The 27,730-nt window shown below is 44.5% G+C and overlaps 1 long non-coding RNA gene across 1 annotated transcript; it reads left to right on the forward strand.

Moving 5' to 3' along the window:
* Nucleotides 1–4,501: 4,501 nt before the first annotated feature.
* On the forward strand, nucleotides 4,502–25,549 carry LOC310673579. Its single transcript, XR_014509133.1, has 3 exons — nucleotides 4,502–4,604; nucleotides 6,818–6,906; nucleotides 25,094–25,549. It is a non-coding gene; the product is annotated as an uncharacterized lncRNA (long non-coding RNA).
* Nucleotides 25,550–27,730: the final 2,181 nt, after the last annotated feature.

Consider the following 27,730-nt stretch of genomic DNA (forward strand, 5'->3'; position numbering starts at 1 on the left):
GAATTTTTCATGCAGCATTTCAAATCTGAGAAACTGAAAAATCTGCTCCATGTGCATTTACCTGGGAGACTGCTAAATGCTAACTGCTGTAGGAATAGTTGCCTATGATTCAAAGTCTGCTTTCTTGGTGATGTTCTTTTCCTGTAAACCTGCTTTTCCAAACTTCCATATCTTTTGTTTTTGTAGACCATCTACTGCCATCAAGGCATTTGAGTGCTGGAGGGAAAAGCACAGTGATGGTAACTGAGTGGGTGACAGTGTTGACAGAGCAGGGCAGCACAGTCCATTTAAGTGTACAGGGAGAAGGAAACCAGAGTGGTTCTTAAGAGAGTGAGCACTTCTAAAGCAGGGATGTCCAGCTTTTCATACCAAGCGGGTCGCAATGCTATTTCGACACAGAACCCATGGGCCACTCACTGAATTAAATTTCCATTTCATAAATGAACGTGTTTGCCATATATTTATATTTAAAACACACAATTAATATATTTAATTAAATACATATAATCAAATGCACAATGAATATATTTAATATATTCAATTATTGAACATTTTTTTGGGAAAAGTTTTTATTATGAAAATAATTCAGCATTAATACACACATATTGTGAATATACGAGCATACAAACATACATTTCATACAATCCTTAAAAAAGTTCAAACATACCTACACTCAATCCCACAGATAATTCCTTTTCCCATCACCATCCACCACCCCTCACCCCACCTTTGTGTTAGACTTCCAATCTACTGAATTGCAATTTCTTTCCACTTCTATTACTTTCTTTCACACACCTTTAACCTAATTTCATGCTTCTTTTTCTATTACACATTGTCATCCATCATATTTAGTATTTCAGTATTTAAAACAGAACTTGTTTATTCTAATAGGAGTTCTGATTTTTCAATATGGTTTTGCAAGTATCCTTTAAACACCTTCCAGTCCCTGTCTATCTTCTCTTTTGAGATCCTTCCAATTTCTCCCATTGTTTTGGATATATTGTAATACTCCAATAATTTGGCAAGCCACTCTGTTTTTGTTGGTATAATACCACTTTTCCAATTTTTCGCAATCAATAGCCTTGCGGCTACTGTTGCGTATAAATATAATGTCTTGTTTTCTTCCTTTAGACTTCCTGGTACTATTCCCAATAGAAAACCTTCTGGTGTTTTCCTAAATGAATATCTAAACATTTTTTTTCATTTTGTTATATATTGTTTCCCAAAATTGTTTGATGTTTAAACAATTCCACCATATATGCATCATACTACCTTTTCCAGTGTTGCATCGCCAGCAGACATCGCTACAATTTTTATTCATTTTTGCTATTCTTTCAGGTGTTAAATACCATCTATGTTGTATTTTGAGGTAATTTTCTTTCAATATATAGCACACAGTGAATTTCATATCTTCTTTCCACAATTTTTCCCATTGTTCAATTATTGAACAAATTTAATACAGAAACAGATGTATGAGATGTTGCTAACAATGCATGATGACACACACAAATATATATTCATGCTTCATGAATATCATGCACCAGGTGTGTGTTTTTCTTGAATGTTGCCGAGGGCCGCCCAAAAAGGCCTTAGGGCCACGGGTTGGACCATCCTTCTTCCACAAGCCATCTCTGTGGGAGGAATAAAGGAATCTGCCTCATACGGAGTCAGACCATTGGCCAATCAAGCTCAGCATTGTCAATGCAATGGCTCTACAGGATTTCTGACTGAGGACTCTTCCAGCCCAACGTGGAGATGCTTGGGACCTCCTGCATGCAAAGTAGCCACTCTATCCCAGAGCTATGACCTTCCTCTCTTATAATGTTTAATGAAAGATGAATCTGGATTCCAGGTACCTTCCCTGCAAGTTTATTCCACAAGATGCACCACAAGATGAAGGCGCTGTGACCTTCAAACGAGTCACCAGTCTTTGAAGTGCTAAATTTGCTTTGCATGCAAAGTGGCCCAGGCCCAATCCCTGTCATTTCTAGGTAGGGCGCAGAAAAACCTCATTCTGAGACCCTGGCGTACTGCTGCTAGTCAATTTAGACTACAGCGGAGCCAACAGTTCTCAGAAGGGAGTTTTCTGAGAGTCCATCCTTAATGTTCCAGGGTGTAACATGGACCTAGGAGCCTATTTCACTGCATGAGGCCTCAGGCTGCATTACAAAATGGTTCGAAGCCTAGAGTCACACACAAAAATCATTAACTTTAAATTTCGGTTACTTTTGCAATTAATCCAGGTACCAGCATGGCTGCCAGTGCAAGATTAATATTAAGGAGAAATTCAGTGCCGCTAAACAGTAATCAAAATGTTAATAGCTTTGGAGTTTAATTTATTTAGGAGAAGTAGCATTTATAAAAGTGATAACACTGCTAATATTAGTATGAATAATATTATTGTATGGCATGCTGTAATAGGATAATTAGTTGTGATATCAGGAATGGAAAATCACACTGGTTTTCTAGGAGTTCCTGCCAAAGGGGGTGTGGAGGAGGAATTCATCATAGAGATGTGCAGCATATCCAATGATTCCAAAATCACACAGGACAGGGACTTCTCTGTGGCAAGGAGAATCTACCTTCTTCCATCAGATATAGCCTCTGAAAGGCTGAAGTGTTTTGCCTTTCCAGTGATGAGCTCAATTTAGTGGCTGCTGTCTTGTGAAACAACCCCCCACAGAGAAAACAGCACTTTGCTTCTTGGAGGAAATATTCAACTTCTTAATACAGTGGTACCTCGGGTTATATACGCTTCAGGTTACATACGCTTCAGGTTACAGACTCCGCTAACCCAGAAATAGTGCTTCAGGTTAAGAACTTTGCTTCAGGATGAGAACAAAATCGTGCTCCGACGGTACGGCGGCAGCAGGAGGCCCCATTAGCTAAAGTGGTGCTTCAAGTTAAGAACAGTTTCAGGTTAAGAGCGGACCTCTGGAATGAATTAAGTATTTAACCCGAGGTACCACTGTAGTGAAAAATGTTACTCAGCTCCCTGCTTCTGGTGTCCTTCAGTTTCATGCCTCTGCCTCCTTCGCCCTCCTGTCCAGGGGTGCCATGGGGTGTGGGTGTGTGAGGGCCCCCCAAATTTTCAAGGATGGGACCAGGCCACATCGAAATTCCACAGCAACTGTGAAAATGCCGCATGGCGTCCTCGCATCACGTGCACAAGCTGTGCAGTGCAGGCGTGACTTGTCAGCATGGCGTGCAACATGTTTGTCAGCACGTTGCACGGCGTGTGCACATGACACCAGCACATTGAGCAGTGTGTGTGCACATCACATGGTGCCAGCCCCCACAATTGTGGTGGTAGCGGTCAGCAGGGCAGTGGTGCTTACTTGACCCTCCCCAAACTGGCATCACAGCAGCTAAGAAGGATGAGGAAGGGCGAGGTGGTCATGCAGTTGGTGTTGGTGGGATACTGCCAAGGAAGTGGGGGCATTTGGCAGGCCCCAAGCTGGCTCCAGCCCACTGGCCAGTTGCTGGGCAATCTCCAGTCCTTGGCTCAGAAGCTTTCAGAAGCTGAGCATGCAAGCCAGCAGAGTAAAAAAACTCTTCGCAACAGAAGGGCAGATAGAGGCTGTGTAAAACATATTTACAAGCAGTTTATTCAGCATACATCAGGACAAAAGGGAAAAAACATGTCTTCTCCCCTTCGTGTCCAAGCAAGGAGCAGGAAGCAATAGCTATACACAAACTGAAGTTCCCAGCAAGCTGTGCTGTGCTGGAATGTAACAGACATGTGACATACAGCAATCCACACGTCTGTTCTTAAGGTGGAACGGAATATTCTGACATCCCCCCCCCCCTTTCCGTGTAACCTGTATCACCTGTGTCGCAGTATTTCAACCCAACTGCAACTTCTGTACATAACCCTTAAGTTGTTCTCTGTTAACAACCTTAGACAACAGATCTGCAGGAATGTACCATGGGACCCGTTGATGCTCCAGCCCTTATGTTTGCACTGTGCTTATGCTGACTTCACTGCCACCTTGCCCTTTTCCTCCCCACTAATCCACAGCAACACCAGTGACTCAAGGTTAGGTAAATGTTGCTGTTCTCCAAATGCTACTGCATCATGGTCCCCATTTCACACATTCTGTTTCCTTTGTCTCCCCCCCCCCTTTAGCTATCTCACATGTGAGCACCTTGAGCTTTACCTCTGCATATCTCTGTGCCATTCAGCACCCAAGCCTTTTCACTCTCTGCTGGCCTCATACCTCTGCCTCTATTGCTTCCACCTGTCAATTAGCATGCATGTTTTCCTATACCTTGTGTGGAGTATAGCCAACTCAGCCTAGATGTCCAGCATCCTTCCCATAAGCTGTATTGCTTTCCAGGATTCTGTGACTGGTCCTTCCCCTTTAGAATGTTATTGAACATTCCATGGCATCTGTGACATCACAGATGCTCAAGGAGTGGCTAGGGGGAGGCAGGGCTGATGCCAGGGGTTGGCATCACTGCTGTTCACTAAGGCCCATGCTCTAGCAGGGAGCCCACCGGCAGTTTCTGGAGCCACCTTGTTCTGCTGCTCCTTCTTGCTATTGCTGCCCTCTGTGGCTGAGCAAGCCTAGGCAGTGGGGCAGAGCAGCCAAGAAAGAGATGTAAGCAAATGAGAAGTGACCATAGGGTCAGGGAGGGTGAGATGGGTGCTCTCAGGTAATGGTCCTACTGCGTGCATCTCGACCAATGGTCTCTCAATGCCTGAAACTGGCACTTGGGAAAGGAGTCACACATGACAGAAGTGAGCCAGCTAACTGGGCACAGGACAGTTTTCACCGGGTAATCAGTAAAACCAGATCATCATATCTGAAAGCACGCCGACTCACCACCTAGGGCTACTGGCAATGCTTGAAAAGGTCTTGCTGAACTGCCAATTCCTATTATCATCTATCCCATGGAAGGACTGGCCCTAGATAGATTAAATTATAGCTCATTGCTAGTTCAATGATGGGGTTTCTCTAGGTTGGATTGATTTACGCATCGCAACATAGCAATGATTTACACATTGTAATATATCACACTCAAAAGTAATTAAAGAAATGTGTATCCGCTAGAGAAAAGGAACACAGGAATGGCTGGGGCTGGGGAAGAAGACCTTCAAGGGGAGCTCAGACTGCTTCTGTCTTTGAATATTTGGACAAAAGCCAGCCACAACTTTTAAGGTCCAATGTTGTTTAAAAACAGGCAAGAAAAAAGAATTCCATCTGAAGATGGAAATAAACTCTCGATATTGCAAGAAGTCTAAACTGAGTGAAATGGCACACAAAGCACAAATGTTTTTTCTCGAGGCTTAGCATCTATGTATTTATTTTTGGAAGCAAAAATATGGTATTGATGTTAATGGGTGAAATCCAGTGGTGTCTGTCCACAAGTGGAAGAGGCACAAACCATGGCAAAACAGATTCTTCCTCTATTTGGGGGGAAGATTGTGGGGCACTGGGGCACGTGGGTGGAGTACAGCAAGTGGAAGTCTGTTCACATGAGGTTGGATGTTGCCTAACATTTTCAATTGCTTTTTGATGCTTTAACTTTTCCTGTTATTCACAACCTATTGTGCTTTATTTCTTTTGAGACACCCCACTTTAGTTGCAATTTCATATCTACTACAGCTGTGCTGAAACCTGTCCTCATCCCCCCCCCCAATGCTTTTTTCATCTGTGAAAGAGATTTCCATTTTACTGCCTCTTTTGCTGGGCATTTCAGAAGTTCTTTATTCTTTTGTAGGACTGAGCCTAATTTATTGTTACAAAATGGCCATGGACAGGGCTAGACAGCCCATGAGGCGGACTGAGGCATCCATCTTGGGTGTTGAATCCTAAGGGGCAAAGCCCCCATGTCTGCCTCTGCTGCTGCTGAAGTGAGGAGAAGCAATGGTGGCCTCTGCCGAGATTTCATGAAGCTCTTGTGAGATGTCACAGCTGCCAAAGCTTCTCCTAACCTCTTCCACCGCCACAGCAGCAAGGAGAAGTTGTTGCCACCTCTGGATTCTGGTGAGATTTTGTGGACCTCGTGCAAGAATTTCCCGGAAGCCAGAAGCTTTCGTCATGTGACCCTGGTAAGCGAGACTTTGGCGGAAGGGAAGGTGGGAGGTGACACAGTCCCGTTTCACCTCAGGTGGCTGTTATGTACTGAGTTGAATAGGATCCAAAATGCAGCAGTCTGATTGGTCCTAGAACAATAGGATTCAGAATGCAGCAGTCTGACTGGTCCTAGAACAATAGGATTCAGAATGCAGCAGTCTGATTGGTCCACAGGAGCCACCCAATCCAGCTCCAGGTGGAAGTGAATCCACAACCTGATTGGCCTACAGGAGAATCCCAGAATTAGCCAATCATGTGGGGCCCATTGTGTAAATAATGTATATAAAGTAGACATTCTAGGGGAACTTCCATTCCTCCTCACCACTATGAGCTGAATAAAGAGCATGAAATCCACTCTCGACTTCGAGAATATTTCAGTGGCAAAATAGTTTGGGGTGCCCCTGGCCATGGGTGGTGTCTCCCCACCTCTTCTTCCCACTAAACATTTCTCAGCAGCCTCACCTACTTGCCCCTGCTTCCTGATCTCAAATTCTCCTATGGGAAGAGTTACATCAGGGTGTCTTCCCCTGGGTTTTCATTGATGTGTGAAAAGTCAGGGAGCAGGATGGCTGTTGAGGACCTTAGAGTGGGGTGCTCACTGATTTTGTTTTTGAGGGAAGCTCTTTCTTTTGCATTAACACACACACAACCCTTTATGCACTGATTTCTTGTCAAGCAAAACTACTTCACTTCAAAGACAACGGAGAACAGCTGTCACCTTCTCCTGTTTACAGAGGAGCCCAGCAGAGGACATCAGGCGCTTTCAAGAAATGCTGGCACTCAGGAAGACTGCAGAGTGAAGACTTCCAAGACCACCAGAGAGGTGATTTGTAGAATGAAAGGACATTCACAAACACCCCACAGTCCCCCTGAATGCAAACTAAATGCAACAAAACCCTGTAACATCTCCACCAGAGAATTTTTCCAAACATTTCTCTTCCCTTTGAGATATGTTGAATGCAATTTCTATTGTCAGTAATTGATGGAGAATGCCCACACCTGCCCCTTCCCAAAATACAGGATTCTTTTTTTTGGCGGGGGGGTATAAGTATATTTATATACACGCACATACATATATAATATAAATGTATTGTGCTGGGCAAGTTATATTATGGTTGACTCCACATCTAGGTTTATGGATAAAAAAATTAGAAACCCTCTAGCAACCCTCTCATTTCATTGTAAAATCCACTTTCCTAGACTGGATAATTTCCCATCCATTACCATTTGGTTTCACTGTTGATATGAACAGCTGAAGAACATACGCATATTTTTTATTTGCTCTGTTTATAATGAAGTGCTTTAATATTGTGAAATGCCTTTTATTAAATCCAAAGTTCACAGGGCATAATTTGAAGCATTGCTACTGGATTTAATAATGTGGGTGTTATTATGAAGATGAATATGGCACAATACATAATATTTCTCAAAGGATTATTAGCGCATTCATTTTTAGGAATAAGGCAGTGGGTGTTTCTCTTTTGATAGCTATTCAGACACCTAAACATATTTTCACCTCATTGTTCATCCTCAACAAATTTACTGTTGTGATGTAACATTAATTAATAATAATAAAATTAATTATTTCTATTTCAAATGCACTATATGACTTGCTGTGCAGTAGCTATCACATTTGTATTCAGAACCACCATTGGATTTACAAGTTAAGGGACCTGGCACACCAAACCCATGGGCATATTTGCCTGGAATTTAGCAGGCTTAATTTAGGCGTTTCTATGCCTGCAAATTTCATTCAATTCTGCCATGCACCAAAAGCTATAGCCATTTAAAAATTTCCCCATAATAGTGAATGGGGAGGTAAAAAGATTTGGCTTTCCTGAATCAGGATTCAGACCTAAATTGAACAGGCCTCACATTGGTCACAGTTGAGACTGGCTGTTTTTCAAAGAATAAATCAGGGTCCCAACTGAATCTTGTGGTCTGTGGCACACACTTCTCATGTACAGAGACCGGTGACTTTGACAAGCGGTCACCGATAGGGCATGTTGCATATTAGCGAGTGACCGGGCCTGCTTGCTGACCTGTCATTTCCAAGGCCTCGCTTGCGTGATTTACCACAGCATTTATTGATTGCTAGTACTCAGTTTTACTGCTGCCATGTATGTGCTTGGAATGAAATTAGGGGCTATGTGGGGCATCGTCCTGCATCTGACAGCAAAAAAACAACAACAAATAATAATAATAAAAAACCCAACCTGCAGCTTGATACTCGAAAGGTGTCTCTTGTAATGAAGGGGTACAGTTAGGGTTACCCCAGAAAGCCCTAAAAACTGTTTGCGAATTCCCCCCCCCCAGCCAGGCCTCGGCGTACGCATTTTAAAAACTGCAATTTCCTCTAAGACAAAAAGCACAAGCTAAGCAGTCCTCTTTGTAACAAAAACGCTGTAACAAACCTAGAGCTGAGAACAGGAAACCTTTCGGTTCCCAGATCTAAGCAACCTTGTCCTGGTACATTGATTTGCAACATACTTCCGGGAACAGAACCAGGGAACGAAAAAAGCAACATTCTATGTAAGAATGTGTGAAGGGGGAGAGGGGAAAAAGGGGTTTGAAAAAAGGATAAAACCTGCTTGTAAAATGTTTTCGGTGCGGCCTGTCTTTTGTGAACTGAATCACACAGGTGCCTCTGCCCCTCCGGATGGCAGAATAAAACGCTCTTTCTCTGGATTAACCCCTTGGTGTCGTTTGGCTCCTTTTGTCTCTGCTCGGGTGCAACAATTATTCCTACCCATGGATTAAAAAGGCTACATATTTCTGGTGCATTGGCCGGGAATAACCACGTTCCCCGAGATCGAGGGACAAAGAGGTCCAGGGCGTCACTGCAAGGCGAGCAGCTCAGGATCCTGGGTCAACAGTTCCAGCGCGCATCCTGCCATCTTCGTGGGAGGGACTGGCCACCCGTTCCTGAGTGGACACGCGACAAGTGACGGAGAGAAAGAGCAACGGCCGTGCAGAAAGAAGGTACCTCGAGGAACAAGGTAAGCTCCACAGGGATAGGTGGGAGCAATAAGAGAGTCTGATCAACTCCGCCAGCAGGGTAGAAGAAGTGCCACTGGTTTTGGTATTGCCCAGAAAAGCAGCAAAAAGGGTGCTGCAGGGCGCCGGTCGAAGTCTAAGCGCTGCCGGTTATGGTTGGTTTTGTGCCCAGAAGAAGCAGCAGAGTGCTCTTGGGCCCCGGTCGAAGTCTAAGCGCTGCCGGTTAGTTTTGTGCCCAGAAGAAGCAGTAGAGTGCTCTTGGGCCCCGGTCGAAGTCTAAGCGCTGCCGGTTATGGTTCTTTTTGTGTCCAAAAGAAGCAGTAGAGTGCTCTTGGGCCCCGGTCGAAGTCTAAGCGCTGCCGGTTATGGTTCTTTTTGTGTCCAAAAGAAGCAGTAGAGTGCTCTTGGGCCCCGGTCGAAGTCTAAGCGCTGCCGGTTATGGTTCTTTTTGTGTCCAAAAGAAGCAGTAGAGTGCTCTTGGGCCCCGGTCGAAGTCTAAGCGATACCGGTTATGGTTCTTTTTGTGTCCAAAAGAAGCAGTAGAGTGCTCTTGGGCCCTGGTCGAAGTCAAAACGCTGCCGGTTGTGGTTATTTTTTGAGGGGAAAGGGGACTGGGGGAGGTGCATGGGTTTTTGTTTTTTTTCTGAATGTGCGTGTGGGGACACTCCAGTGAATGTTTTGAGTGTGTGAGACGTTGAAAGCAACGTCCGGCCTGTGACTGAGTGAGAGAAAATAACGTTAGGAGGAGGGAGTGTCCCAGTGTCCCAGTGTCCCCAGGATCCCAGAGTCATGGGAAATAAAAGCAGTAAAACAATTCTTGAGACACCACTACAGAGCTTTCTGGAAAACTAGAAAAGTGCCATGAAAGCAGAAGAGTGGGGATGTAAACTCAAAAAAAGCAGACTCCAACATTTATGTGAAGTTGACTGGCCTTCGTATTTACCAGAATGGCCTCCTGGAGGATCCTTTGATCCAAACTTGGTCAACATTTTATGGAGTAACATTTTCAAGGCCCACACAGATCAGATTCCCTATATTTCTATCTGGAAAGCCAATGTGGATCAAAATCCCTCATGGCTTCGGAAAAATAGAATTGTGACTGCCCAAGTCAAACTGTGTTCAGTACAATTACAAGTTAAAAAGCCACCAGTTTTGCCAGTCCTGGAAGAGGAGATAATTACCCCCCACCACCATATGCAGCAACTGCACCAGGGCTAAATGAGGTTCCCCTTACCCAACCCCCTTTTGATGCAAGCAAGGAAGGTGAAGATGATGGTGATGATGATGACTTCAGAAAAACTCTAGATAAAGAGATAAGATGGACTAGTAAGCAGTCTGACAGAGTGTTCCAGTATGTAGAACTTTTTAAAAGAGTGAGCTGGATGTGGCTTCTTGGTTCTAGAAGCAGCACAATGCAAGGATGTGAATTGGCAGTCAGAAAGAAACAGAGCAGAAGGCTTTGAGAGCCGCATAGGACAGAACTGTTAAAAAAGAGACAATTAAACCCAAAGGATTGAAAACCCTGGGATTACAATATTGACCATTGAGGAAATCCGCAAGATACATGCCCTCAGGGCAGCGGACAATACTGATGTTGCAATTGGGGTAGCTAAAACTCCACGTTGATGGCCCACCCACTGACTGTATGACCCCCTGGAGTCATCTGATGTCCAGGACCACAGACCTCTAAGCACCCTAAATCAGAACCCTTCTTTCGAAGAGGACCCAGCCAAAATAATTAGGGGTTTGTCTTCAAGCAGCCAGCAGCCAAAAATGCAAGAGGGTGTCCATGGGAGGGAAAGAAGACGCCTAGGGAAGAAACCAGTGCACCATCTGCAGGCAAGAGGGTCATTGGGAAATGGAATGCCCATAGGCCCCACGCCCGACACACCCCACCCCCACAGGCTGGGAACAATAAGATTTCTCAAAAATGATTTCTTCTCATCTCTGTTCTTGCTAAAAGACTGTTGCAGAAGCAAGTGAACTAACTGTTTCTAACATTCATTCATGCAAGTAACAGGACATAAAGTTTGTTTTTTTGATTTTTTCCCTTGTGCCAGGCACTTGGAGGTAGCTTCAGAGCGTTATCTCTTGACTGCTATCCCAAGAGGAAAATGCTGCATTCTCACCAACCAGCTACCCTGAACCCCACACTGTCTGGATTTATGGTTCAGCCACAAAAAACCCAGAAGGCCAAGGGTTACCCACCCCCCTTGCCCCAAGCACTAACCTGAGGAAAGTGACTTTCTTAAAAGCAAGTGAATGCTTTCTGTGAACTTTGTCAAGTTTTTCTTTTTAGGTGCAATTTTATTCTGAAAAAGGAGCTGCAGCATAACATAGGAATTTTGAAACTTTGATACTTTGCCAGAAGCAAGGGAACACATTGGACACTAGCAAACTTGGCAGATGAAAACTGAAATTTGCAACATGGCTTACAGGCCACGAGAGCTCTGAAATTTAGAGCACATGAATGAGACTTTTAAAAAAAAAAAATCTCAGCTGGCAAAACTAAACCCAAGGAACAGAACTGTTAACCCCTTGTGAAGTTTCCTGCCAAGCATACCCTTTTGAATTAATGTTTGCTAGGCCTATACCTTAGGTGCAAATGCTATCTGTCAATGTACAGTCGTTCTGCCGTGTGTTTCTTTTTCTCTTCTCTTGACAGGTAAACCGGCCAGAGGCTGTCCTGTTTCTCTACAGCTGTTAAAGTCACCAGCATCTGTGACACCTGATCTGCACTGGCCCCTTCGACTTACCCCAGACGTCCAGACATCGCTCCAGCCTTGTTGGAAGAGACCCAAGACGTCCAACGCCCACCAGACGACTGAATGCCCACCACACTACAGCCCTGCTCACGTCACTCCAGAAGCTGACGTTTTGCACGGCTCAAGAATCCAGCATGGATTGAAAGAGGACATTTTCACATTTTCTTTTCTTTCCTTTTGCATAACTGAACTTTATTGAAAGTACCTGGCCTGGTTTGCTTTACGCCACCCCTGCAGAGGAGGGTGTCTAGTGAGTCTTTTCTTTCAGCGTACTTACACCCCAGCCCACTCTCTAGCACTTACCTAAGCCCCTCCACATGCATACAATGGCTCAAATATGACTGTGGGTCCCCATGCTGGTATTTCTGCTGCCTTTGATCTTTGATATGCCAATACCACTCACAGTGACCAGACAACTGCCGCAATCGTGGGGGGCCCACCACACATATAATAAATGGATTCAGGTTGCTGAGATGGTTGCGTTCTCTGCAAATCGGACCAATTGTGCCGTTTGCACTCTGGCCCCTGTAGATGCTCTGGGAGGAATGCCACTCCTCCCTGTGCCTTGGAATGAATCCTTGGTTACAACTCCACTTGTTGCCTTCCAGCCTCTGGGCAACCATTCTTCTTTATGGAATCATTCCGTCCCTTTCCAGGTTCACAGGATCACTGGCTGCCTTTGTGTCAACAAATCAAATGACGCCAGTGACGCTCAGACCTATGTGGGCACTTCCCACTGTGATCGTACCTTCCCAGCCCCAACTGACATGCCTGAATCCAAGACAGGAACTTTTTCTGGTTCCAAATTGACTGCATGCCTGTCCCGCTTGCTGACAGGCACCACATCTGCCCATGGTCAGGACGTTTACTGGGTGTGTGGCAGAAAGGCCTATCATGCCCTCCCAAGAGGATGGTATGGGGTCTGTTTTCCAGCCTACTTAATACCCCCCATGTGGATTCCTGACCAGATACCCTCTGCACCCCCTAGAAGGAGGCGTTCGGCTGACCTAGCAACACTTGCAGGTGGCAGCTCCCAGGATTGGGGCCAAAATCAGTGGCCTCCGGAAAGGATACTGGCCCATTATGCTCCAGCCTCTTGGAATCGGGGAGAGAAAATCTCTGGGGCAAGGGGGCCAATCTATAACTTGAACCGCATAATCAGACTCCAGGCAGTGGTAGAGATTGTTGCTAACACAACAGCCACGGCCCTTAGGCTAATTGCCACGCAATTGGATGAGACACGCAATGCGTTTCTCTCAGTCCGATTAGCGTTGGACTTTCTCCTGGCGCAACATGGCGGCTTTTGTGCAGCGTTAAATCTCACAGGTGGGGCCTGTTGCTTTAACATCTCTGATCATGGTGAGGCCATTCGCAATTTGGCAGCAGGACTTGAAACAGTGGCCCATATTCCTACCCAAACCTGGGAGGGATGGGACATGTCATGGCTTGACTGGTTGCCAAAACTAGGATGGGTAAAAGGCCTGTTTTTGCTGCTGCTTGGCCCACTTTTCATTTTGCTAATTTTTTGCTTTTCTGTACCTTGCTTGCTGCGATGCTTGCATACAATGACATGCAATATGATTTCTCGCATGCTTCGCCCCCAGATTATAGCTCTGACCCGAGAATATCAGCCTGTGCCTTCCTGGGACGAGCCTTTTTGAGAAAAAGGCTGTCCAAAATTGAGAGGTATGGAATGAAGGGGTACAGTTAGGGTTACCCCAGAAAGCCCTAAAAACTGTTTGCGAATTCCCCCCCCCCAGCCAGGCCTCGGCGTACGCATTTTAAAAACTGCAATTTCCTCTAAGACAAAAAGCACAAGCTAAGCAGTCCTCTTTGTAACAAAAACGCTGTAACAAACCTAGAGCTGAGAACAGGAAACCTTTCGGTTCCCAGATCTAAGCAACCTTGTCCTGGTACATTGATTTGCAACATACTTCCGGGAACAGAACCAGGGAACGAAAAAAGCAACATTCTATGTAAGAATGTGTGAAGGGGGAGAGGGGAAAAAGGGGTTTGAAAAAAGGATAAAACCTGCTTGTAAAATGTTTTCGGTGCGGCCTGTCTTTTGTGAACTGAATCACACAGGTGCCTCTGCCCCTCCGGATGGCAGAATAAAACGCTCTTTCTCTGGATTAACCCCTTGGTGTCGTTTGGCTCCTTTTGTCTCTGCTCGGGTGCAACAATTATTCCTACCCATGGATTAAAAAGGCTACAGTAACACACCAAAAGATTTGGGGGAAATTATATTGGTTTATCCCAAAGCTGGTATGCATTGTCATGCATTAGCCAAGGGACCTTATATTTGCTTTAAGAGTGAAGCGGTTAAAACCGGGCCATCCTTCTTTCTCTGAAAGTAGCAATGATTGATTCTGACTGAACTGCAATGAATTCAAGCTCAATAAAGGTCGTGCCCAGATAAACAGACCTACCTATCCAACACGGGCAAAACTAGAGATTCTGAAAGCTACAAATCTGCGAGGGTGGAGGTTAATTTTGAAATGCCTGATCTCAGCATAAAAATCCATCAAGCGCAAGCTCACTCCACTCATCCAGGCTTCAAACACCCCCACAAAATTGCTAAAGCACTGAAATAGGTGTAATTTCCTTCCAGTTCACCCTCCCCACTCCAACGTAGCTATTTCCTTCAATTACAACCCCCCTCCCCCCAAGCGAGCTGGAAAAATGTGGTCAGTGTGATTTCATGAACTGGGTCTGAGCATTTGTGCATTTCCATGAAGCTGAACATTCAAATGTGAAGCGCGTAACTCGGGGGATATCTGCAGCTGGTTATTTTCAGTTGTAGGTTACTTACATTTTTTTAAAAAAATATTATGCAGCTGACCATTTAATAAGCTGGTGGACTTTTCATAACGATACTACTGAATAAATCACGGATTGAACCACTAAGTGAACAAACACTGTGTTATCTGCTTTTGCAAGTTCACTAAAACTGAGCCAAGAGATTTCTTTCCCCCAAATTCCTAGAAAAAAGGATTATTTATTTTTATTCATTCATTTTTTAAAAACGCCTTACATACCACTTTTCATTTATATATCACAAAACTGGCTCGCAACATACATAAAACCCATCGAAGCCAGTAAAGAACAGCTGAAACATCCACAAAACATAATTTTAGCAACTGCAACAACCAGAAGTAACGGGGGGGGGGGTGAGTAACAGCCAGCCAGGAAATACTAAAGGTCTTTAACAGCCTGCAAAAGCATTGCATTGCTGGTGCTCTCCTGCTCTCCCATAGGGAGTTCATTTTGCAAAGTGGGTGCCGTAATGGAAAAAGCCCTCCACCATACATTAGTGTGAGCCCCCACCGAGAAAGCATTCCCTGGTCTGAGAGAAAGGGTTCTGGCGTGCAAAAGGCATTACATGATAAGAATGAATCTCCCTTCTGCAGCTCTGAGACTGGGGGAGCGGCAGGGTTCTTGCATCATCAGCTTTTTGTTGTTGTTGTTTTTGACTAGCATTCCGTGGGCTCTGGCATATGTGAATTGTGCCTGTAATGGATGGTGGCTGGCGCAGGATGGAATTTGTGGGAATGTTCAGGGTGGCAGGAGAGGATAGATTGTTTATTAATATCCTTCCTAACTTGCACTACCAAGTTCCTTTACTTAGAGTGCATTCCCCCCTTTACACAGCAGAAAGCCTGTTGCAAACTTGTGTGAGTTTCTTAAGACAATACGCAATTCAATCTGGCCTATCCAGATTGAAATGTGTTCTATTATTTTCCTGGTAAGACCCCTTGAATCCCTCCTAAAAAAATAAAGACACTACAGCATTATTCATAAGTAAGAAAAAGAACGTTTTGCATGTTTAGACCTTTAAACCTCCCCCTTAAATAAATTCAGACAAGATTTTGGTTTGGTTTTTGGCAGAATTTAGGTCACAACTTTATTGATTACAGAAAGTGAATGGTTGCACAGGCTCTGGTTCGACTACCTCCCTACACCGTTGCAGGTAGCGCTCACCCAGGGCACCAGCATAGGTCAGCCAAGGGTGAACACCCGGACAAGCGGAAAGCCGGGAACAGGCTGTCTCCGCCACCCAAATGTCCCCCTGGACTCAGGCACAGGCACAACACCCTCTCAGGGGTTGACCAAACCACCGAGTCCCTGGATTCCTTTAACGGAATACGCTTCACATAGGGATGGCAAGAGCGTTCTCCCATCCCTATCACCTGAACCAGAGCCTATCCTCAACCTTACAAGTTGTGACGATTGTGACGCAGCAGGCGAAACCCAAATGGCAACAGCCAATCAGCCAAGTGGGGAAAATTCCTGCCGTGCCCCTGTCCCAACGACAGACGGCACACGACAGCGTAGCAAGGTCAAGTGCACAGCCCTAAATATAGGGAGAGGTGGGCGGGTGTTCCAAATGAACACGCCGAAAGAGGAAGCTCTGGGTCATGTGCATAGGTATATATAGGTCCCTTGATCAGTTTAGCTTGCGTCCCATTGGCCTGATTAAACCCAGCATCAAGGGACCTACTAATTGGGTGCTGTGGCTAATCAATCAAACCCACCCACAACACAGGGTTTGGTTGCCAGTTCTCACCGCAACACATGCCCTCTTTAAGGGAGGACCCAATTACTCATGATCAGGCAGAGCACAGTGTGATCCCTGAAGGCAGCCTTTAGGCTTAAAGTTTCAAACATATCAAAACAGGTATACCCCATAAGGGAGATTTACCTAGTGACTGCAGGCTAGCAGTCCAGCCGTTCACAGGACGAAAGGAAGATGCAAAAGAGAGACAGTGGCAGCATGCTAGGTCTGGAAAGGTCATGCCCACCCAATAGTCAGATGCAAGGAAGGATGCTCCAGGCCAGGAGGAACAGGAAGTTTCGACTGGCTGGACCAAACATTCCCTTGAACGTCCACTCTAGCAAAACAAGCAATGTTGTACTTGACTGCTCTCAGTGGATTGCATCCCAGAGAATTCATGCTGCCAGAGGGTGCTCTGTATGTCTAGAGGATGCTCCACAGAATGTCCCACAAGTGGTGTTCTGTTTGTGAGGGAAAAAGAAAAAGCTGTGTGTTGAAGGCATGCCAGAGGAGGCTATGGATCTGCAGGATCCTCAGTCCCCTCATACTCCCCAACATGGCTGCCAAAGGCCCCCAATATACGCCAGCCCTGGTGCTGGCATAGTAATTTCCATTGCTCAATGGAAGGAGATTAAAAAAAAGGAAGGGAGAAAAACACCCGTCTCCCACAAACTCCTTCTTTGCCTGTAGCTAGTCAGCAGGGCTTGGGTTGTGTTGCTTGCTCTGCCCCAGTTTTTCATCTCAACCATAGGATTGTTTTCTTCCCATTTTGAATTAGTCTATCCTAACTTTGGAGGGCGCACTTAGTGACTTTGGTTGGAAAAGGTAATTGGGCCCTCTCCAGGCAAATTAAGCTTGCTTTGAGTCTCATTGACTTCAAAGGAGGAGAGTTCCTCAGCATGTGAGCTATTTTCCTGTTCATGTCAGTGGGACTTAAAAGTACTTAAATACAGCCATATCTGAAGGTGTATTGAGGGACTAAATCAACTGTTATTAATGAGGACTGTATTTTTCGCTCTATAAGATGCACCTAGTTTTTAGAGGAGGAAAACACGAAAAGCCAGCAAGAGCCGCAGATATGATCGCTCTGCGCAGCTCTTTAAAGATAGAGTGGCTCTTGCTGGCTTTTCCGGGAGGTGGGAGAAGGGACTGATGGGCTGCCCTCCGTCCCTTCTCCCACCTCCCTGAAAAGCCAGAGCAAGCTGTGCAGCTATCTCTGAAGCCAGCACAGCAAGAAGGAGAGCTGCGCAGCGCCTCTTGATCTGCTGGCTTCCCAGCGAAGCAGGATGAGGGACAGAAGGGAGCCCTTATGGAGCCCCTTCCATCGCTCATCCTGCTTCACTGGGAAGGCAGCACAAGAGGCGCTGCACAGCTCTCCCTCTTGCTGTGCTGGCTTCAGCAATAGCTGCGCAGCCAGCATTTGCTCCATAAGACGCACACACATTTCCCCTTACTTTTTAGGAGGAAAAAAGTGTGTCTTATGGAGCGAAAAATACGGTATATGGAGTATATATGGATAAACTTTAAGGAACATCTGTGTATCACCAAGAAAGAAAGAAAGAAAGAAAGAAAGAAAGAAAGAAAGAAAGAAAGAAAGAAAGAAAGAAGGAAGGAAGGAAGGAAGGAAGGAAGGAAGGAAGGAAGAGGAAGCCATTCTTATCATCTGAGGCACATTCTCTAGAAGTCCCTAGACTGGCTCTCCAATTAACCATATCCCACTAGGTTCTTCCAGATTCTAACATGGAGGGAAAAAGCAGTATCCCAATTATTTCTGTTAATTACAAAAATGCTTATTTCATTATTTTGTTCATAATTATATTGAACTGTTTTCTAAGACCAGGCACTGAATTCCACTTAACTGTCTGTTGCTTTAGCAAGGATGCTACCACAAAATGTATGTTTCAGACACCTCATCTCCTCCTGCTGCCAATCTCATTTAGGACCTTAAATGTTTATTTGCAGCAGTTCAATTGCCATTATTTAATCTTGGCTAATCTTCAAATTCTGATGTCTGTGGCCTTTTTGACATAGAGGGGAGGTTAACATTCTTCCACATAATTAACTACAGGTTAGGATAATATATTAAGAAGTCCAAGAGGCATTCCATAGCATACTCACTTAAGTGAACTCTGTTTTAGAAGTCACAGAAACTCTGACAAGAAAAGAATTTCCTCCAAAACTAGAGAACTGGATGTGTGTAGAAAAGGTGGGGAGGGGATTGAGTACCTCATGTTTCTATAGCATACAACCATGAGTAGGAAGAATATGCTTGGCAGAGATACCAATGGCATAGGTTGTAATCCTAACCCCATTTACCTGGGAGCAATTCCCACTGAATTTTGAGTAGACATTACATTACATTTACAACATATGCATGCAAAGAACATCTGTCCTCTGACCCTATGTTGGTTTCCTGCTATACTCAGTGCAGACAGAAAAAATCAGCAAGCATACTCATCACCACAGCCAATCAGAAGCAAACAATCACACCCTAGGCCAACCCCAACCTCTCTCACCACCAAAGGAACACAAGTGAACAACACAAACAACGCTGACCCCAAACTCTACATACATTAAACATAATAGAAACACCGCCACCCGACCCCACCCCCTTCCATCTTCCCTCTCTCCACCCCCCCTTTATTTTTTCTTTTCATCTCCCCCTAATGCCTCAACAAATGAAATGGATTTGTAAAAATGTTACATGGAAAAACAACAACGAGGCATTACACTTACTTCTGTAAAACAAGAAAATCCTTAATAAAATATCAAGATAAATACAAAAAAAAAAAGAATAATTAGTAATTTTTGTTATTATTTATTAACTTTGCACACCGCCCACCATGCAAAGATCTCAGGTGGTTCACAGCATAAAATACTGAATAAAACCACCAGGTACATAATAAAAACAAGAACAAACCAAACCAATAACCCCACTCCCACAAACACATTTAGGACATACACCCTTGTGCAAATTAGTTGAAACAAACAATGAATTTGGTAGTTTATTGTACAAAAATGTGAACTGTAGAGGAACTGGTTTGGATTCCTTTCTCCTTCAAATCCGTATTCAATGCGGATCCTTTTTGCTTTGTCGAAGCAAGGAAGCATCATCTGTAGGAGTTGTTTTCTTCTTATGACCACACTTTCCTTTACGTTTAGGAGAAACCGATCCAGTTTCCTGCTTCAACTTGATGACACGGCTGGCAGTTGCTAAACTCACACCAACCACTGAAGCAATCTCTTGATATGTCTTAGCTGTGTGTTCATGCAGAGTTACGATCTTTGTACGTTTCTTAGGTGTCACATCCATCTCGAACGGCGGTCGAATCACATCAGGTCAGATTTCTAAAAGCTGAAATACTGTAGCTGCTGACGTAATGATTGCATCATACACTGCGGCGGTCGGACAGGATTCTAAAATCTGATGCAATACAGTAGCTGCTGATGTAATGATTGCATCAGCCAACACAAAAAATGACCAAACCGACATTTTGTGTTTGTTTTGAGTACAGGATTACGAGTAAGATAGAAAACATGCTTTGTTTCAATTAATTTGCACAAGGGTATGTAGAGTGTTGGGGGACACGGGTGGCACTGTGGGTTAAAGCCTCAGCGCCTAGGGCTTGCCGATCGAAACGTCGGCGGTTCGAATCCCTGCGGCGGGGTGCGCTCCCGTTGTTTGGTCCCAGCGCCTGCCAACCTAGCAGTTCAAAAGCACTCTCGGGTACAAGTAGATAAATAGGGACCGCTTACCAGCGGGAAGGTAAACGGCGTTTCCGTGTGTGGCTCTGGCTCGCCAGAGCAGCGATGTCACGCTGGCCACGTGACCCGGAAGTGTCTTCGGACAGCGCTGGCCCTTGGCCTCTTTGAGTGAGATGGGCGCACAACCCTAGAGTCTGTCAAGACTGGCCCGTACGGGCAGGGGTACCTTTACCTTTATGTAGAGTGTTAATCAGCCAAAGGTCTGGTTGAAGAGAAATATTTCCACCTGGCTCCTAAAGATATGCAATGAAGGTGCCAGGCAAACCTCCCTGGGGAGATCAAGCCTTGTGTGTGGAAATATATGATTGCATCCCATCACCTTCTGACACTAAGAATAATAGCCGAAGTGTGGAAGTCTCCCATGAAAAGCCAGTTCTCAAACAAATCTTAGATGAGCAAGCAGAGAGAGTTCTCTTCTGGGCATGCTGCCCAGAAAACCCGATTGACGTTTGCTTCAATTCAGCAGGAAACAGTGGGTTTTCCCAGAGAAAGTGTCGGGACAAAAGGAACACTTCTTAGACCCTTGCCTAGAAGTCAAACGGAAGTGTGGATGAGCTGTAACTGGCCATCACTATGCTCCCAGAATAAGGTTCTCCGGGTTCCCCACTAAGAGTCTTCACTCTAGTGAATGTTGAGTAATTTCAACAGATTAGTTCTGCTCTGTCAAACACAAAAAACGCTGAATGTCAAAGCTAAAGCAGATTCAAGAGCCCCTTTGTCACCACTTTCTGGAAGGCAGTATCAGCACCAGCAAAGCCCAGGTTGCTACCTGTGCGGCACTAAAGAATGCTGTTCCCATCTGTTTCCAAACTGATCCCTATACCTGCGTAGGAACAATTTTCCTGCAGGCTAGATTATTTGCAGAGCCTGGCTTTAAATCTGCATCCCCCCCCCTGCAGTTGTAGTAGCAGCAACTTTTCCAAACCCTTTAGTTAGCATACCCATAATTTAGCATGTGCCCCAGCTCCTCAGACTTAGGCATGCATTAGCCATCTTCAGCCACATTCTCTGCCCTGCCATGTGCTAAACACATTGTCACTTTCTTCCCATCCTAAGTAAGAGGTGAGGTCATGACTGCATGCCCTGTAGCTGCTCCTGGTGCCTCAAATGAGATAATAACGCAGAGTGCGGATGCCTTGGAAGGGTAGCCGTCATTACAAGGTATTTTGCAGCTCTCCTTTGATATGTGCTTTAGTGTCCTCAAAGATACCAGCCTTTTCATTTGGGTATCATGCAGAATGCCTCTTCAGTTTGGGATGCACAAAACTAGGCCTGTTTTGCTAATACTGGTGCCAGGATACTGTCAGCGACCCCCGGTTATTGCCCAGGAAAGTATAAAGACAAGGGAAGATTTCTTACCGTCCTTTTTTTATTCAGTATTTACAGAGAGAGGCTACAAAACCCAGCATCTTGGATAATGGCATTGTCCCAAATGAATCTCCATCCTCCGTCTCTCCCACTTCCTCATTCATCATCATCATCTCCTCCATGGGTGCTGCTAGGTGCCCTCTGTCTTTGAGCTCTTTGCTCTCCTACTTTTAAGGCTCACTGGGTTCTGGGAGAGGGGAGGAGTCTGGAATGCTTTCTAATGACAATGTGTCAGCCAGGTTTTGCTCTGGCTCTCCTTTGATTTCCCAACTTTCCCCCTCATCTGCCTGCGACCTTCTTCAAACCCCTGTTGTGAATCTATACTGTCTTCCTCTTCCCTGGAAGGTTCAAGAGGGGGAGGCAGTCTCCACCATTCCTCCTCTGCCCAGTCCCTCACAACTGGTGAGCGCCTGGGACTCAGCTATACAGCTGCAAATATAATGTTTTGAGTGCATTATACAAAAGTGACACTAGATGGCGATGGTGAGCTTATGGCAAATTCAATATATTTTTCAAAACGGGGTTTGTTTGTTTGTTTGTTTGTTTAAAGCATTTTCTCAGCGTTTTTATATGTATCTAGTTTTCATCCTGGTTGCATGCAATGAAAAATCCTGAATTCTGAAATACCTTGGGGGAATGGTCAGTCCTGCTGCTCCATGTTGATTCCTAGCTCTGAGAGCTACTGAAACAGCTATCATCCAGCTCTCCACTCTGCCACCAAAGAGGGCTTCCATAGAACTATCTTGCCCTGAGAACATTAAAGGTAAAGGGACCCCTGACCATTAGGTCCAGTCGTGGCCGACTTTGGGGTTGCGGCGCTCATCTCGCTTTATTGGCCAAGGGAGCCAGCATACAGCTTCCGGGTCATGTGGCCAGCATGACTAAGCTGCTTCTGGTGAACCAGAAACACCGTTTACCTTCCCGCCAGAGCGGTACCTATTTATCTACTTGCACTTTGACGTGTTTCAAACTGCTAGGTTGGCAGGAGCAGGGACCGAGCAATGGGAGCTCATCCCGTCGTGGGGATTCGAACCGCCGACCTTCTGATCGGCAAGTCCTAGGCTCTGTGGTTTAACCCACAGCACCACCCGCGTCCCCCTGAGAACTTTGGAGAAGCAGAAATGGGTTTTCAAAATGGGGTTCTTTCTCATTTGTCTTTTTCCATTTTGGTTTTATTCCATTATTGCTATTGATGCTCGTTTTATTAATTTTATGAGAAGCACTTTATCAAGTCCACCAGAAATGCAGTATATAAATACCATAAAGAAACAAACAAATAAATAAATAGGTCTTCTTCCATAGTGGAATTCTCCTTTTTTTATGGATGATTGCAGTTCAGTTTCCAGATAATAATAACAACCGTAAAAGGACAGTCAATATTGCTTGCCATATGATGTTCTCTCTCTCTCTTTCTTCCTCATAGGAAGATGCCAAAGTCTCTAATACCTGCGGAATGTACATGTTTAGCAGCACTTAAGGGATGATGGCTTCATAGATTAGAAGCCCTCCACATGTATGCCAGTCAAAAGAGACATTTGTGCTGAATTGTGATGGATGGAACTGGGCAGTGCCTTCCAAATTATCAGACCAAAAGCTCATTTATTTTTCCCATCTGGAACTTCAACACACTGTCATTTTGTAAAGGACAAAGATGGCAACTCATTCTAATTTGATATCTAAAGCATTTCCCCCCAAAAAACAAACGCTGAAAGCAAATACAGTGGTACCTCAGGTTAAGAACTTAATTCGTTCTGGAGGTCCGTTCTTAACCTGAAACTGTTCTTAACCTGAGGTACCACTTTAGCTAATGGGGCCTCCCGCTGCTGCCACATTATTTCTGTTCTCATCCTGAGGTAAAGATCTTAACCCGAGGTACTATTTCTAGGTTAGCGGAGTCTGTAACCTGAAGCGTCTGTAACCTGAGGTGCCACTGTATAGACAACGTTATTATGAAACAGGTCTTATAACGCCCCCCCCCCCCCGAGTATTTTGTCATAACGCATGTAACTTGTCTTTCACGATTGGCTCCAGCTGGTGCATATTGCATTCAGAGACCCGTATGTTTGATTTTTCCTCATTTTTCATTTGTAGTAATCATTGGAAAGACTTAGCAAAATATTTTTACGTTATATATTTATTTATGGTTATGCTAATGGGAACTCTCAATGCTGGGAGATTCAGGACAGAGGAAAAAATGTACCGTACTTTTCCATGTGTTAGACGAGGGTTTTTTTACTCCAAAATAAAGTAAAAAAATGAGGGGGGGGGGTCATCTTATACATGGGTAATGCAGAGGGGAGATGGGCGATTGGTTGCCTCTGCGAGCAGGATCTAACGATTGGGTGAGTGAATGGTGTCTGCTGCAAGGGCTGCTTTTTATTGGCTGCTGCTTTGTCAATTGGGTGGGTTATTAGCGGATGCGGCAAGGACTGCTTTTGATTGGCTGCCACCTCGGCAATTTGGCTTGCGCCGTTTGGATTGTTAGCGTTTGCCAGTTGGGTGAGTAATATTCGGTTCAGCATTCCCTCCCCCCAAAAAAAATTGCTCAAAAAACGTGAGTATTCCTCCCCCCCCCAAAAAAAAAGCTCAAGAATTCTGGGCAATCCTCCGCAGAAAAAGCTCAACAACTCTGTGCCATCTCCCCCCATTTTCTTAAATTTGAGCACCCCAAAATAGGGGGCGTCTTATACATGGGGGCGTCTTATAGACGGGAAAGTATGGTACTTTGTCATTTAGCACACAGTTCATTTGTGGAATTTGTCCCCATACGAAGCAGTGACGGCTGCCAATTTGGACGGCTTTAAAAGGGGATTAGAGATATCCATGGAGTATAAACCTGTCAGTGGCTACTAATCCTGATGGCTATGTTCTTCCTCTACTGTCAGAGGCAGTATGAGTCTGAATACCAGTTGCTGGAAGCCACAAGAGAAGAGAGTGCTGTTGCTCTGAGGTCCTGCTTGCAACCTTCCAATAGGCATCTGGTTGGCCACTGTGAGAAAAGGCTGCTGGACTAGATGAGCCACTGTCTGGATCCAATGGGAATCTCCTTATGTGCCTTCTGTAGAAGCTCCAAAGAGCTCGTGGATTCAATTGCTATGGCCTCAAGATGCTTCCAAGAGAGCCAGTGTGGTGTAGTGGTTAAGAGCAGTGGACTCGTAATCTGGTGAACCGGGTTCACTTCCCCGCTCCTCCACATGCAGCTGCTGGGTGACCTTGGGCCAGTCACACTTCTCTGAAGTCTCTCAGCCCCACTCACCTCACAGAGTGTTTGTTGTGGGGGAGGAAGGGAAAGGAGATTGTTAGCCGCTTTGAGACTCCTTAGGGTAGTGATAAAGCGGGATATCAAGTCCAAACTCTTCTTCTTCTCTTCTTCCATTTCAGCATTCATTTGCTCAGAGTTTCTGCTAGAGCTTATCAGATGCATCTGATTAAGTCATCAGTTGAAGGCACCTTTTATCATATGTGGTGGAAAGTAAGGTAATAAAAGATTTTTGGGAAATGATGTATAATGAGTTGAAAAAAATATGTTTAAAATAACCTTTCCTTTAAAAAACCCAAAGGAATTCTAGGTGCCAAAATTCCAAAGAAGCAGAAAAGACTATTTAAGTATGCGACCACAGCTGCACAGATGTTATTGGCCCAGAGATGGGAAGAAGATAAAGTCCTGACCAGAGAAGAATGGCAGATCAAGTTGATGAATTATGCTGAAATGGCTAAAATGACTGGAAGAATCAGAAATCAAGAAGACCAAAATTTTAATAAGAAATGGGGGGAATTTATAACTTCTCTTAAAGACAATTGTAAACAGTGGAAATTGTTAGTAGGAGTGGAATAACACTTGTAGTTTAATGGTGAATTTTGGACACAATGGAGAGGTAAAAGATCTGGATTATTATAAAACATACAGGAGGAAATGATTAAAAATAGGACCCACAAAGGGGAGAATGGAAGTCCAGGAGATTCTTTGGAATCTTGTTTCTATGTTGTATGTTGGATATGTGACTGTGAAATATTAATCTGAAAAAACCGTGTGTGTGTTTGTGTGTGATCAATTGAAAGCAATGGATTTGAGTTCACCCTGAATAACCTCATTGATTTCAGTGGGTTTCCTTTGAGTATGACTAAGTTGGATACAACCCAGATTCTCCCCTCTGTAATCTTTGAAGGAAATTCGTAGCCTTTGCAGGAGATGACCCTGCTGCACACAACCAGAGTCGTTGATGGTGGAAAGCTGCACACTGACAAAAACTGTGAGGTCTCGACAACTGTGCAATCCTATAGATGTATATTTGGATGAAAGCTGCGTTGAGTCCACTGGGATATACTCTGAGACTACAGCCAAATACTCCAAGATCAGCCTTGTCCTTAATGCCAGGAATGACTCTTACAAAAGGATGGTTCTTTTTTTCACTCTGCTGCTGGAATTGAGTATTAATTACAATAGCATATAGAATCAGTAATGAAACAGGAGGGGGGTGATTTGCTGTAACAAATTAAATGCATGCATCACAGACTGGGGGAGGGAAAACTCATGGGGGGGGCAGCAGAGATAAAACTACCATGGATATCTGAAGACCAGGTATGCTTTATTTTTAATACCCTCTGTTGGCTTACGGTTCACTGGATATTCAATATGAACATTTTTACCCCTGTATAAACTGTACAAGCAATTGATTTTTGTAATGGTACAATCTGATGTAATGCAATGTGACATTACAGTTGGCTAATTCCCAGTGCCCCTCCAGCCAATATCAATTTTTATCTATAGCTGTTTTCCAAAAACTGCTGAAGAGGTCATTTAGGGGATTTCTGCCCCCTTACAAAATCACCATCAGTGGCTGATGTCACAAAATGCTGTTCTGTGTGCCTGCAAGTGTGTGTGTTTGTGTGTATACAGGCTCTCCCTAGCTAAATCATACTTGGAATAGATCCCTCGAAATCAATGGACTTAAGTTATTTATTCAATAGATTTTTATCCTGCTTTCCAAGAGAGTATCCTCACAAAGTGGCACACAAGAGTATACAATTAAATAGTATAAAACACAATCTAAAACTTTCAGTAACCAATAACTTTAAAATAGCCAGATCATAAGGCAATCAGTAGCCCAATATAATGAAACATATAAACAAAACTGGACTCCTTGTTATATATATGAAAGTACAGGGAAAGTTTGTGCCCGCAAGACCTTTTACCAACATAAGCTGGTGTGCCAGATGTGGCCATATTTGGGGTGAAAGCAGACTTTGCCTCAGCCACACATGCTATGGCTACATCTAGACTAGACTGTCACAATGCACAATGCATGGGGCTGCCTTTAAGGGTGGTTTGGAATCTTCAACTGGTATAGAATGCGATAATATGCTTGTGGACCAGACATTCACGATCATTTTGCAAACTTCCCAGAACTTAGTTGAATACCAGTCAGTGTGTCTACTTGGATTAAAACAATCTAAAGCTGGTTTTTTTATTTAATGTCATGATGTGCCTCAAATATTAAATTTTTAAGAGGGAGTCTGCAACACAAGTTTCTCACAATTGCTTGTTCAAAATGGCCCCGTGCTGATGACATTTCCTATTTGGGCTCTCACTTAACGTTTCAACCTGAGCACATTAAAGAAAAAATTATTATTTCAGCGTCAGGTCTCAGCACATCTCTGTCTCTCAGCAGGCAGCCCTGGAATAAGGTTCAGCTCCTTTAGTCAGCTGTTGCCAAATACGGCTGCTTCAGCATCTCCAAGATACACCCTTTTGGCTCTCCACCTGCTTGAGAAAATTGCTGGGTGTGCTCCGTTAATTTCTCATTTAGCTCATTGCAACTTCCATCCTGCTACGCTTCTCTCCTGGTGCATTCCTTGTTTTCATCCATCCAGAATGACCCCTGCTAAAATTAATTTATCTCTCATTGCTATGGTAACCTCCCAGTCCCTCCTGACATCTCTGAGGCTGCAATCCTATAACACTTAGCACGGAACAGTGTGGGGCTCCTTTCTGAGTAAACGCCGAGCAGCTCGCACTGTAAGTTGGCTTTCTCCATCAACATTAAGTTCCCCATCATATTTCAGGCTCAGTAATTTCCTGTCTTCCAGCCCGCTTACAAATTCCCCATTGTCTCATTCCCTGTTCATGTATGTGTGTCTTTTTTTCATCTTGCTCCCAAGGCTAGAAATAGCTTCCTCCCCTATATCGATCAAACCAC

This window comes from Podarcis tiliguerta (assembly GCF_965153285.1).
Source record: "Podarcis tiliguerta genome assembly, chromosome: 3".
NCBI lineage: Eukaryota > Metazoa > Chordata > Lepidosauria > Squamata > Lacertidae > Podarcis > Podarcis tiliguerta.